The sequence below is a fragment of the Ricinus communis genome, chromosome 1 (genome assembly GCF_019578655.1).
Source record: "Ricinus communis isolate WT05 ecotype wild-type chromosome 1, ASM1957865v1, whole genome shotgun sequence".
NCBI lineage: Eukaryota > Viridiplantae > Streptophyta > Magnoliopsida > Malpighiales > Euphorbiaceae > Ricinus > Ricinus communis.
Window position 1 is genome coordinate 24,515,848 of NC_063256.1, and position 11,962 is coordinate 24,527,809.

An 11,962-nucleotide genomic window follows, 5' to 3' on the forward strand; every position below is an offset into this window, starting at 1 on the left:
GTTATGGTTCTTGAAAGAGGGCGACGGTTGCCTAAGGCGCGTTGTTTCTGAGGCCTACAACAACGTGCTCTTTACATTTAATTTTCCTTAGCACGTCCTGCGCCGGGGTTGGTTGTACAGCCGACGACAGAGATGAGGGGGCAAAGCCCCACCCCACCCCTCTTGTCGACATCGGGTGACTGGGGGCATGGCGACCCCCACTCTCCCTTACAATTAGTAAACATGTTCGCAAGGTCGTTCTGCAGAGTAGGTTTCGATAATGATCCTTCCGCAAGTTCACCTACGAAAACCTTGTTACGACTTCTCCTTCCTCTAAATGATAAGGTTCAGTGGAGTTATCATTGGTACATTTTCTTTAAAAGTGCAAACTCAACTTGTGAGATATTGGCTTAAATGGCTACTTCGCATGTTGTGATTGGGCTACAATAGACAACCAAGTAGCAAACTTAGCATTCAATGATCCTCTTGATTTCATAAGAATTTTACAACCTTTTTAGGCTCCTTAGAATATATTAGGGCTGATAGATTGTTAGGAAAAGGCTATGGAGGCATCAAATGTGGTGGTGGTGGAATGCCGCAGTACAGGCTCGAAAACTAGTCAAAGGAGGTTGAGTGCACTTGATTTCTCACCAAAAGAGGCTCACAGCTGAGGATTCTTGCCCCGCGAGTTGGCACACCCAGCGCACGATGGAGCTGTGAGGATGCGCTGCCAGTAGGCCCGCGCCTGCGAGGAAGCCCTGCCAATAAGCGCGCTAGGCTGCGAGGATGCGCTGCCAATGGGCCCGTGCCTGCGAGGATTCTCACCAATGGGCTCGATGGGCGCGCTGCCTTAGTAATCGGGGCTAGCACGCGAGGATTCCTTGCTAAATGGCTAGATGGGCGGGTTGGCTCGCCAGCAAATGGCTGGTTAGCATGTGAGGATTCTCGCCAACGGGGCCGATGGGCGCGCTGCCTGGCAATGGGGGGCTGAAACGCAAGGATTCCTCGCCAACTGGCCCGACGGGTGTGCTGGCTCGCTAGTAGTGGCTGCCTGGCGTGCGAGGATTCTCGCCAATGGGTTCGATGGGTGCATTGCCTCAGCAATGGGGGGCTAGCATGCGAGGATTGCTCACCAACTTGCCTGACGGGCGCTCTTGCTCGCCAGTAGTGGCTGCCTGGCGTGAGAGGATTGTCACCAATAGGCCCGATGGGCGCACTGCCTCCGCAATTGGGGCTGGCACATGAGGATTCCTTGCCAACTAGCTAGACGGGCGCGCTCGCTTGCCAGCAATGGCTGGCTGGCGTGCGAGGATTCTTGCCAACGGGCCCGATGGGCACGCAGCCTCAGCAATGAGGGTCTGACAGGCGAGGATTTTATGCCAACGGGCCCATGCATGCTGTCACAGCCCACAAGTGTCCCCTTCTCGTATGAATGTTCAAAGGCCCAAGAAGCCTTCAAAGTTGGCTAGAAAGTAAGGGAGGATTCTAGAACATTCTAGAATCATCTGGAAGCATCTACAACATTCTAGAATAATCTAGAAGCATGTATAATGTGTAGATAAGTATGGAAGTGTGTAGAACATTATAGATACTTAATCTTAGCCATTAGATCAAATGTATCCTCACCGTCCATTGAGGAGGTGGAGGCCTATATATAGCTTAGAGAATTCATTTGTAATCATCAAATAGAAATCAAGCAATTTCTCTCTCTAAAAGCTCTCTAAGCTTTCTTAAGCTCTCTTTTGTTCTTCTTGCCATCCTAGATAACATTTTGCCTATCATTCGAAGAGTAAGGCTGACTAGCTTACTTGTCTGCAGAGAGAAAGTAGCTAGTGCCACACGGTTCATTGGTAGAAAGACCAAGCCTATGACAGTTGGTATCGGAGCAAGCTAAGCACGACCCTTGAAATGGCAAAGACATCGGGAGCAAGTAAGGCTACCAGAGTTACCGAGGAGGTAAGGCAACCCCATAGTGAGGTTGTGAAGGACTAACCGGAAGCATCCAAGCCACCGAGGAATGAGAGAGGAAGGTCGAGTTACGTTGTGTCTGACATGGATGCCAGGCTAGCCTAGATAGAGCTAATTGTGGCCGAGGGACAAGATACGTTCGGGGATTTAGAGCAACGTATCGAAGAGCTTCAAGAAGGGATGCAAGCTACCTTGAACGAGGGGATGTCCAAGTGTCAAGAACAAGCCAAGACCATGCAGAAAACTCTCCTTGCCGAGGTTGCGACATTAAGGGAGACGCTCGACGGTATGGCTGCTAGGTTATTAGCAACCGAGGAAGAGCTTATCCTCTGTAAGAAGGCAGCTATCCAAGGAGGTGGAAGCGTGCCTATGATAGTCTCTACTCCATCGAAGATAGATGTTCCAATGCCTACAGCTTATAGAGGCTCAAGGAATGCGAAGGAAATTAATAACTTCCTATGGAGCTTGGAGCAATGCTTCAAGGCACTTGGCTTAGTAGAAGAAGCCAAGAAGGTTGACCCTGCCTCACTCTTCCTAGAAGATACTGCAATGCTGTGGTGGAGAAGGAGGAGTGGCGACACAGAAAAAGGGACATGCACTATTAACTCGTGGGTAGAGTTCAAGGAAGATTTGAAGTAATAGTTCTACCCCGAAAATGCTATTAGAGATGCAAGGGCCAAGTTGTGGCAACTCTCACATACGGGAAGCATCAAGGAGTATGTTAAAGAATTCACCAACACACTCCTTGAGATTCCCAACTATACTGATGAAGAAGCCTTGTTTGCATTCACCGATGGGTTGCAGATTTAGGCAAGGTTGGAGTTGGAGCGCCGTGGTGTCCAAGATCTCAACACTGCTATTGCCATGGCCGAATCCTTGATAGAGATCAGGAGGCAAGACAAGCACAAGCCCGACCAAGGCAATGGAACGAGTGGAGGAGATCACCACCACAAAAAGGAAGGCTCCTACAGGTTTAACAAGTCCAGAGAGGGAGGCAACCATGGCAACAAGGATGACAAAGTAGAGATAAGCCATGTCTCAAGTGTTTCTTCTGCGATGTACCGCATAATGCAAGAGAATGCCCTACGAAGAGCGAGCTCTCTGCGTTGGTCGAAGAAAGGGAAGAACACCAACGAGTGTAAGAGGAGTCCAAGATGGGACCATTACAACTTCTTAGTGCCATCAAAACCAAATTCAGGATGCCTAAGTCCGAAAAGAAGGGCTGATTGTTCGTCGAGGCAAAAGTTGGAAGCCGCACGGTAGAAGTATTGTTAGATACCGGGGCTAATAATAACTTTCTCGAGGCAAAAGAGGCAGAAAGACTTGGCATCAAGTATACGAAGGAGTAAGGGTGGCTCAAGGCTATCAACTCGGCACTGAGTGCGACATGTGGATTTGCGCGAGATGTCAAAGTAAGCCTCGGTGAGTGGCCTGGCCTCTTGGATTTTTCCATTATTACGATGGATGATTATGAAATGGTGCTTGGCATAGAGTTCCTGGATAAGGTAAATGCATTTCGACTTCCATTTTCCAACACCATGTGTGTCTTAGAGCAAGGGAATACTTGCATGGTACCGTTGAAAAGAGAAGCCAAGAAAATCTCGGCCATGCAACTATTCAAGGGGGCAGAGAAGGCTCAGCCCACATTCCTTGCAGCACTAAAGGAAGAAGTGGCAATCTTGCTGCAAGATGAAGTGCCAAAGGAGATAACAGGGGTCCTAGAAGAGTCGGGGGCGGTAATGCTTGCGGAGTTACCGAAAAAGCTCCCATCGAAGAGAGAAGTGGATCAGAAAATGGAGCTGGTGAAGGTACGAGGCCGCTTACAACAGTCCCTTATAGCATGGCACCCCCTGAGTTTGAAGAGTTGCGAAGGCAACCAAAAGAGTTGTTGGATGCTGGCCACACTAGGCATCCAAGGCTCCATGTGAACAACCGGTACTCAAGCAAAAAAAACTAACTTCAAAGCAAGTAAGATGGCAAGCATCCCTTATGGAGTCTGATTTTATGAAGGAATACAAGCCGGGAAAGGCAAACTTAGTGGCCGATGCGCTAAGTAACAAGGCAGAGTTAGCTCCCATCACTAGCGCTAACTTTCTTTTGTTGGATCAAGACAAGGTGAAACAAAACAAGCCTGCCGGTCTGCTAAAGCCATTACCAAAGTACAAAGGATGGCATGAGAAAGCCGACAGGGCATGTGCTCATCTAGCCGAGGTTGCCAAGAGAATGAAGAAGTGGGCGGATGGAAAGAAGAGTCACTCGGAGTTTGAGGAGGGAGGCTTAATGATGGTAAAGCTCCTTCCCCATCAAAGTCGAAGATTCACTAAGGAACTTCAAGGACTTAGTCGAAGCATACAAAAGGGACGCGATGAGGGCTTTGCCAGAATGAGTGGGGGAGAATGTCACAGCCTGCAAGTTTCCCCTTCTCGTATGAAGGTTCAAAGGCCCAAGAAGCCTCCAAAGTTCGCTAGAAAGTAATGGAGGATTTTAGAACATTCTAGAATCATCTGGAAGAATCTGGAAGCATCTGGAACATTCTAGAATAATTTAGAAGCATGTATAATGTGTAGATAAGTATGGAAGTGTGTAGAACATTCTAGATACTTAATCTTAACCATTAGATTAAATGTATCCTCACCGTCCATTGAGGAGGTGGAGGCCTATATATAGCTTAGAGAATTCATTTGTAATCATCAAGTAGAAATCAAGCAATTTCTCTCTCTAAAAGCTCTCCAAGCTTTCTTAAGCTCTCTTTTGTTCTTCTTGCCATCCTAGCTAGCATTTTGCTTAGCATTCGAAGAGTAAGGCTGACTAGCTTACTTGTATGTGGGGAGAAAGTAGCTAGTGTTGCACGGTTCTTTGGTAGAAAGACCAAGCCCGTGACAATACGAGTTGGCTCGCCAGTGGTGGCTGGCGGGCATGCGATGCTACTCGCCAATGGGCCCGTCAGGATTTATCGGCAAGTGAGCACGGGCCCGTCAGGATTTTTCGGTGACGCAGTACAGGCGAAGGAAAGTTTCGAAGTGAAGTTGCTTACTTAGGACCTTTATGCCAAATATAGTCAAAATTATGCACTTTTTGGCTGGGAGCACACCCCCATGACATTGCACGTGATTCTTAGTCCGAATGATTTTTTGGGTTGTGATGTGATTCCTTGAGAAATTTTCGAAGGAACAGGTTCCCTAGAATTGACATTTCTTTAGACCCAAAGACCCAAATCAAATTTAAGCTCAAGAGGACCTGATTAATCCAATAATTTATAAAAAAAAATGATAAATCCACTGATAGCAAATACAAATGAATTAAACACAATTTAATTAGAATGAGAGATGGATCAGTTTCCTGGCTTGAATTCTCTTTTAATAAAGAAAAAGAGAAATAAAAATGCTCAGTTTGTTTAGTGTTGATCATTTGGGGAAATAATCATCACTTCTATCCCATCCCATTCTAAGTGATACCAACTAATTAATTATTTCTTTATCATATGATAGAATTTCAATTTAAAAACCCATTTTCTCTTTAACTCAATAAAGAAAAACTCTAAATAAATAATTTTGGTATGACAAAACATAAATAGAGAAGGATTAGAAATCTGGCTTGGACTCCCAAAATATATTGACAGAAAAATCGCTCAGTATATTCACCTTCGATCATTTGGGGAAATAATCATCACCTCACACCTCTATTTCTCTCTAATTTACTCAATAACATTGAAATAATTAATTGATTTTTTAAGCATCCATAGTGTGGGGGACTTGCATGCAGTACTGGCTAGAATAGAACTTGGATGTGTGCTCAAGTCCGTTGAGTTTGTAGAATTACTTAGGATTTTGGGACTTGGCCCCCGTGCTGCATAGTGTGGGAGACTTGCATGCAGCACTGGCTAGAACTTAGATGTGTTCTCAAGTCCGCTGAGTTTGTGGAACTACTTAGGATTTTAGGACTTGGGACTTGGGGGATTCTTGGACCTTGGAGCGCGGAACCTCAAGGCCATTCTTTTAAGAGTAAATTGGTTTTGATTTTGCATGTGGGGAGGAGGGAAGGGACGAATCAAAGCAACGAAGGGCTGAATCTCAGTGGATCGTGGTAGCAAGGCCACTCTGCCACTTACAATACCCCCTCGTGTATTTAAGTCGTCTGTAAAGGATTCAGTCCGCCGCCTAGTGGAAATTATAACTCAAGGCGGCCCGCAGCCTCGCCCAATCATGGGCTTAGGGGCCAACTATTCGCGTTTTAGGTCGGAGGGCCTCATCGCTGGCTCGGCAATGAGCGGGACAACGCTGGTCGCTTCGGCCCAGATTCCGACTTAGAAGCATTCGGTCATAATCCAACAAGACGTAGCTTGCGTACAATCGCTTTTCAACCAAGCACGATGACCAATTATGCGAATCAACGGTTCCTCTCGTACTATGTTGAATTACCATTGCGACACAATCATCAGTAAGGTAAAACTAACCTATCTCACGACGGTCTAAACCCAGCTCACGTTCCCTATTGGTGGGTGAACAATCCAACACTTGGTGAATTCTGTTTCACAATGATAGGAAGAGCCGACATCAAAGGATAAAAGAGCAACGTCGCTATGAACGCTTGGCTGCCACAAGCCAGTTATCCCTGTGGTAACTTTCTAACACCTCTAGCTTTAAATTTCGAAGGTCTAAAGGATTGATAGGCCACGCTTTCATGGTTTGTATTCGTACTGGAAATCATAATCAAACGTGCTTTTACCCTTTTATTCCACACGAGATTTCTGTTCTCGTTGAGCTCATCTTAGGCCACCTGCATTATCTTTTAATAGATGTGCTGCCCCAGCCAAACTCCCCACCTGACAATGTCCTCCGCCCGGATCGACCGCCGAAGCGACCTTAGTTTTAAAAAGAGGGGCGTAGTCCCTCCTCCGATTCACAGAATAAGTAAAATAACGTTAAAAATAATGGTATTTCAGCGTCGCCGGTTAAGGCTCCCACTTTTCCTACACCTTTCAAGTCATTTCACAAAGTTGGACTAGAGTCAAGCTCAATAGGATCTTCTTTCCTCGCTGATTCTACCAAGCCCGTTCCCTTGGCTGTGGTTTCGCTAGATAGTAGACAAGGACAGTGGGAATCTCGTTAACCCATTCATGTGCGTCACTAATTAGATGACGAGGCATTTGGCTACCTTAAGAGAGTCATAGTTACTCCCACCGTTTACTTGTGCTTGGTTGAATTTCTTCACTTTGACATTCAGAGCATTGGGCAGAAATCACATTGCGTGAGCATCCGCAGGGACCATCACAATACTTTGTTTTAATTAAACAGTCGGATTCTCCTTGTCTGTACCAGTTCTGAGTCGACTGTTTGACACCCGAGGAAGGCCCCCGAAGAGGCCGCTGCCTTAGTCCGCCCCCGACTGCACACGCTGGTGATCCACTCGGCCGCAGAGCAAATGCAGTCCGCCGATGCACCGACTCAGCCTGGGACCCCTCGCCTAGTCCTCAGAGCCAATCCTTTTCCCGAGGTTATGGTTCCATTTTGGCGACTTCCTTTGCCTACATTTTTCCATTGACCAGAGGCTATTCACCTTGGAGACCTGATGTGGTTATGAGTACGACCGGGAGTGGATGGCATTCGATCCTCCGGATTTTCATGGGCTGCTGGGAGTGCACCGAACATCGCACGACGTGTGGTGCTCTTCCAGCCGCTGGACCTTACCTCCGACTGAGTCATTCCTAGGGTGGGCGAGCTGTTAAACAGAAAAGATAACTCTTCCTGAGGCCCCCGCTGACGTCTCCGGACTCCCTAACGTTGCCGTCAGCCGCCACGTCCCGGTTCGGGAATTTTAACCAGATTCCCTTTCAAAGTTCGCGGGCGGACGCGCTGTCGGATGGGCTTCCCCCGTCTCTTAGGATCGACTAAGTCATGTGCAAGTGTCGTTCACATGGGACCTTTCCCATCTTCGGCCTTTATAATTCTCATTTGAATATTTGCTACTACCACCAAGATCTGCACCGATGGCCCCCCCGCCTAGGCTCGCGCCCTAGGTTTTTGATGTAGATGATTCTATGCATGTTTATTGACTGTTTATCAGTCATTTATTCGTGTATTTGAGTCATATTTATTCCTGTTTGATTGCACTTTGGTATGTTTATGAGTTTTTCAGGTTTTCAGACTCTTTGATGAGAAATTGATTGATTTTCGGGAAAAAACCAAGCTATTTGGATGATTTACGCATATTAGAGGTTTGTTGGAGTCGATTCCTTATTAGCGTGCATTTCAAGGCTTTTGCATGGGCCGTTGCATGGCCTCCCTTAGAAAATTTTGGAAATTGGCATTTCGTGGATGTTGGTGCCCATTGCTCGAGCCGTGGCACGGGCTATGGCACTTCTGCCTATAAGTAGGCGCATGCAAAACGAGACAGGGTTCCGCTTCTGATTTCTGGACTTCTCTACGTGCGCGACCTCCCACTTCTACACCTCTGTTCTTAACATTTTAGGAGACCAACGTCATTTCAAAGGATTGATTTGCGAGATTTAAGTAAAGATTGAAGGTTCTAGACGATTGATCGAGACATCCGAGATCCATACTTGAGGCTAGTTTCAGAGTTGGCTTGCAACATTCCCACTCCGATTCGAGAGAAGAGGGGTTACATGTTCTATTCCCTTTTCTGTTGTTTATTTCCTTTTGTATTTGTTTCTTTCATTATGAGTAGCTATGGCTGCCGAACCCATTGGGATTCACCTTTGTTGATGGATTGTGCTTAGTTATTAGATTTTTATTTGCCATTCTTGTAATCTTCTTGCTGTTTAGTAATAAAGTTTGATTCAATTAATTTGAGACGTTGAATTAATTGTCTTTTAGGTTATTTCTTGATATTGAGAAATGCTTGTTACAACTGGAATTTGAATAGTAAGAACTGGTAGTTAACACTTAGAGATAAGGTTAATTTACTCGCCGGATTAAGAATTAATAACTTTTAATAGTTCTAAATCACGCTTAATGCTAATCTGTAATAATCTGATAGGAAGAGATTCCATTAGGCTAGTGCAGGTTTAGGAACTCGGTGAGCTCGAGAGAGGAACCGAGTTCGATTCAGGATTTAGGCACGGGTAAGCAAGATTGGTAATTTATAAAATCAACCTTAGAATTCCATCACTTAGGTCCCCTTTGGGTTTGTTTCTCTGCTGCTTGGTTGTCTTTCGATTGTTAGTTGCTGTTCATTTATTTATTTGCATTCATAGTCATTAGTTAGTTAATTTAGACTTCTCACACCTTATTTCAGACTAGATAACATAGCAAACAGTAGTAACTCTAGGTTCACCCAATCTCCAGCGATACGACCTTGATACTCACTAGTGCTAGGACGCATCGATAGGTTCACTGTCTTAGGTGTAGGTTGCATCAGTAGCCCATCAAGTTTTTGGCGCCGTTGTCGGGACCCATAACAGTGAACTAGAGTGAATTGTTTTTGTGTTACTTTAGTCATTATTTGTTTATTTATTTATTCTTTATTCTTTATTTTATTATTTTTGCTGATTGGTGGTTGTTTGTATTGTCGTTTTCAGGTAGTTTATGACTAGGAGCTCCAACCCTGATCCCATAGAACCCTTATCTGACCCGGAGCGCTCTCTCAGATTATTGAGACGACGTTTTGCAGGCAGTTGAGGAGGAGGTCGGAGTTACAGTTCAGGTTCATAGAGCTAACATGATGGAGATCCACAACCCCCAAACCAATGATGATTAAAGGATGATGTACGAGTTTGCTCGACTATCTTTGGATGGGATGAAAACTACTATAGTCAAACCTCCTATAGCGGCCAACAATTCTGAGATAAAGGCCAATGTTATCCAGATGATCCAGCAGAGCGTGCAGTTTGAAGGATTGCCTAGCGAGGATCCCAATACACATATATCCAACATTTTGGAGATTTGTGACATATTTAAGATAAATGGAACAACCGACGACGCCATTCGGCTGAGATTGTTTCCATTTTTCTTCTAGGACAGAGCAAAGAGATGGTTGCAATCTCTTCCACAGCAGACGATTACTACTTGGAAGGCGTTGGCCGAAAAATTTCTCTATAAGTATTTTCCTCTCGCTAAAACTGCTAAACTTAGAAATGACATATCTTCTTTTGTGCAGTTTGATGATGAGAGCACGTACGATGCATGGAAGAGGTTTAAGGATCTTTTGAGATGCTTCCCACGTCACGGATTGCCAGTGTGGATGCAAGTTCAAACCTTCTACAGTAGGTTGAACCTTACGACGAGGCAGATGGTGGATGCTGCAGCAGGTAGGGCACTAAACAGTAAAACGCCCGAGCAGGCTCAGAACTTGATAGAGGAAATGGCCATGAACAATTATCAGTGGCAATCCTCTAGGAGCCGACTAGGAAGACAGGGAGTGGTTAACCAAGTGGATTCTATAGCAGCCTTGGCAGCTCAAGTGGAGCTTCTAACCAAGAAGATTGACCAACTCCAGATGCCAGTTCATGCAGCGAACATTGGCTACGAGTTTTATGGTGGCTCGCACTACAGTGTGAATTGTACTGCGGAAGGTATGTTTACTTCATCTTCCTTAACTTTTCCATATGTTTCTGCTGTGTCTTCTGATGTTGAGCAGAACAACCCTGGGTGGCGCAATCATCCCAACTTCAGTTGGAGGAACAATAATGCCCAGGGTTCACCAGGTTTTCAGAGACTTCATCAGTAGCCACAGCAACAGTCAGCTGGGCCTACACAGGCTCCTCCTCCACCAGAAAAGAAGTCAAATTTAGTGGACCTTATGATGAAGTTTGTGACGTTTACGGAGACGAGATTCCAGCAGACTGATAGTGCACTTAGGAACTCAAGCAGGCCCTCGATCCAACTTGAGACACTGATTGGCCGTGACATTCAAGATGCTTTCAGAGAGACCTTCAAGATCACTCCCCAGCACTATAGAGTCAAACCCGAGGGAGCATTGCAAGGCTATCACCTTGCGATCAGGTAAGCAATTGTCTGGTTCTTTGCCTTTAGCTGATAAGGATGATGTGATTGTGCAGGATGAGCTAGCTAAGGAAGGACTAGAGCCTGAGGTGGTGAAGATCGAGAGGAAGAAAGAAGATAGGCAAAAGAGCCCTGTGCAGGAGTATCAGCCCCCGGTTCCATATCCTGCGAGGTTGAGGTAGGATAAGGTGGACAAGCAATACAGTAAGTTTCTAGACTTGTTTAAGCAGCTGAAAATTAACTTACCTTTTGTTGAGGCAATTTCGCAGATGCCAAAGTACGCCAAGTTCTTAAAGGAGATTTTGAGCAACAAGAGGAAGTTGGAGGATCTTGGTCAGGTAATACTTAATGAGGAGTGTTCAGCCATTCTCCAGAACAAGCTGCCACTCAAGCGACGAGATCTAGAGAGTTTTACTGTCCCTTGTGTGATTGGCAATTTGCCAATTAATGGTGCATTAGCCGATTTAGGAGCTAGTATTAATTTGATGCTCACTAGTTTGTTTGCTAAGTTAGGGTTATATGAAACCAAGCTGATGTGTGCTAACTCAAGCAAGACTATGACCTAAGGCAGTGTACCTATCAGTAGAGTATAGCTAACGGCGAGTACCAAGTGTCGTATTCCCCAAAGAACGTGTGAACCTAAATCTACTCAATCTTCTCTGTTATCTAATCATAGAAAATAAATGGTGTTAATGAATAATTCCTAAATTAACTTATAGCTACTCTAATTGTTGTCGAACTACGTATACTAGGGAATGATTAATTCAAGTAAAGGAATAACCCTTTGGGAATTCTTGTCTCTAAGGAATGGAAACTAAGGGTGAAATTGATTGATTGAATCCAATTTCCGTGGGAAAATCTCTACACAATTAATGCCTTTCTCAAGGACACTAACATCTTAACTTAGATTAATTAGGTTGAAATCTCTTCCTAATTCTAATTACCCAAATTAGCATTATGTACCATTTAACACTATTGAGAGTTGTTAATTCTCAATCCGGTAGAACGAACACCCTATCTCTAGGCAAATCCAATTCTAGGTTGTAAGGGACAAT

The 11,962-nt window shown here is 45.1% G+C and overlaps 1 non-coding gene and 2 pseudogenes across 1 annotated transcript; all 3 read right to left on the reverse strand.

Annotated features, from left to right (window-relative positions):
- Nucleotides 1–5,273: 5,273 nt before the first annotated feature.
- On the reverse strand, nucleotides 5,274–5,380 carry LOC112534718 (annotated as a pseudogene).
- A 143-nt stretch (nucleotides 5,381–5,523) lies between these two features.
- Nucleotides 5,524–5,623, reverse strand: LOC112534719 (annotated as a pseudogene).
- A 4,406-nt stretch (nucleotides 5,624–10,029) lies between these two features.
- On the reverse strand, nucleotides 10,030–10,136 carry LOC112534697. Its single transcript, XR_003078974.2, has one exon. It is a non-coding gene; the product is annotated as a small nucleolar RNA R71 (small nucleolar RNA).
- Nucleotides 10,137–11,962: the final 1,826 nt, after the last annotated feature.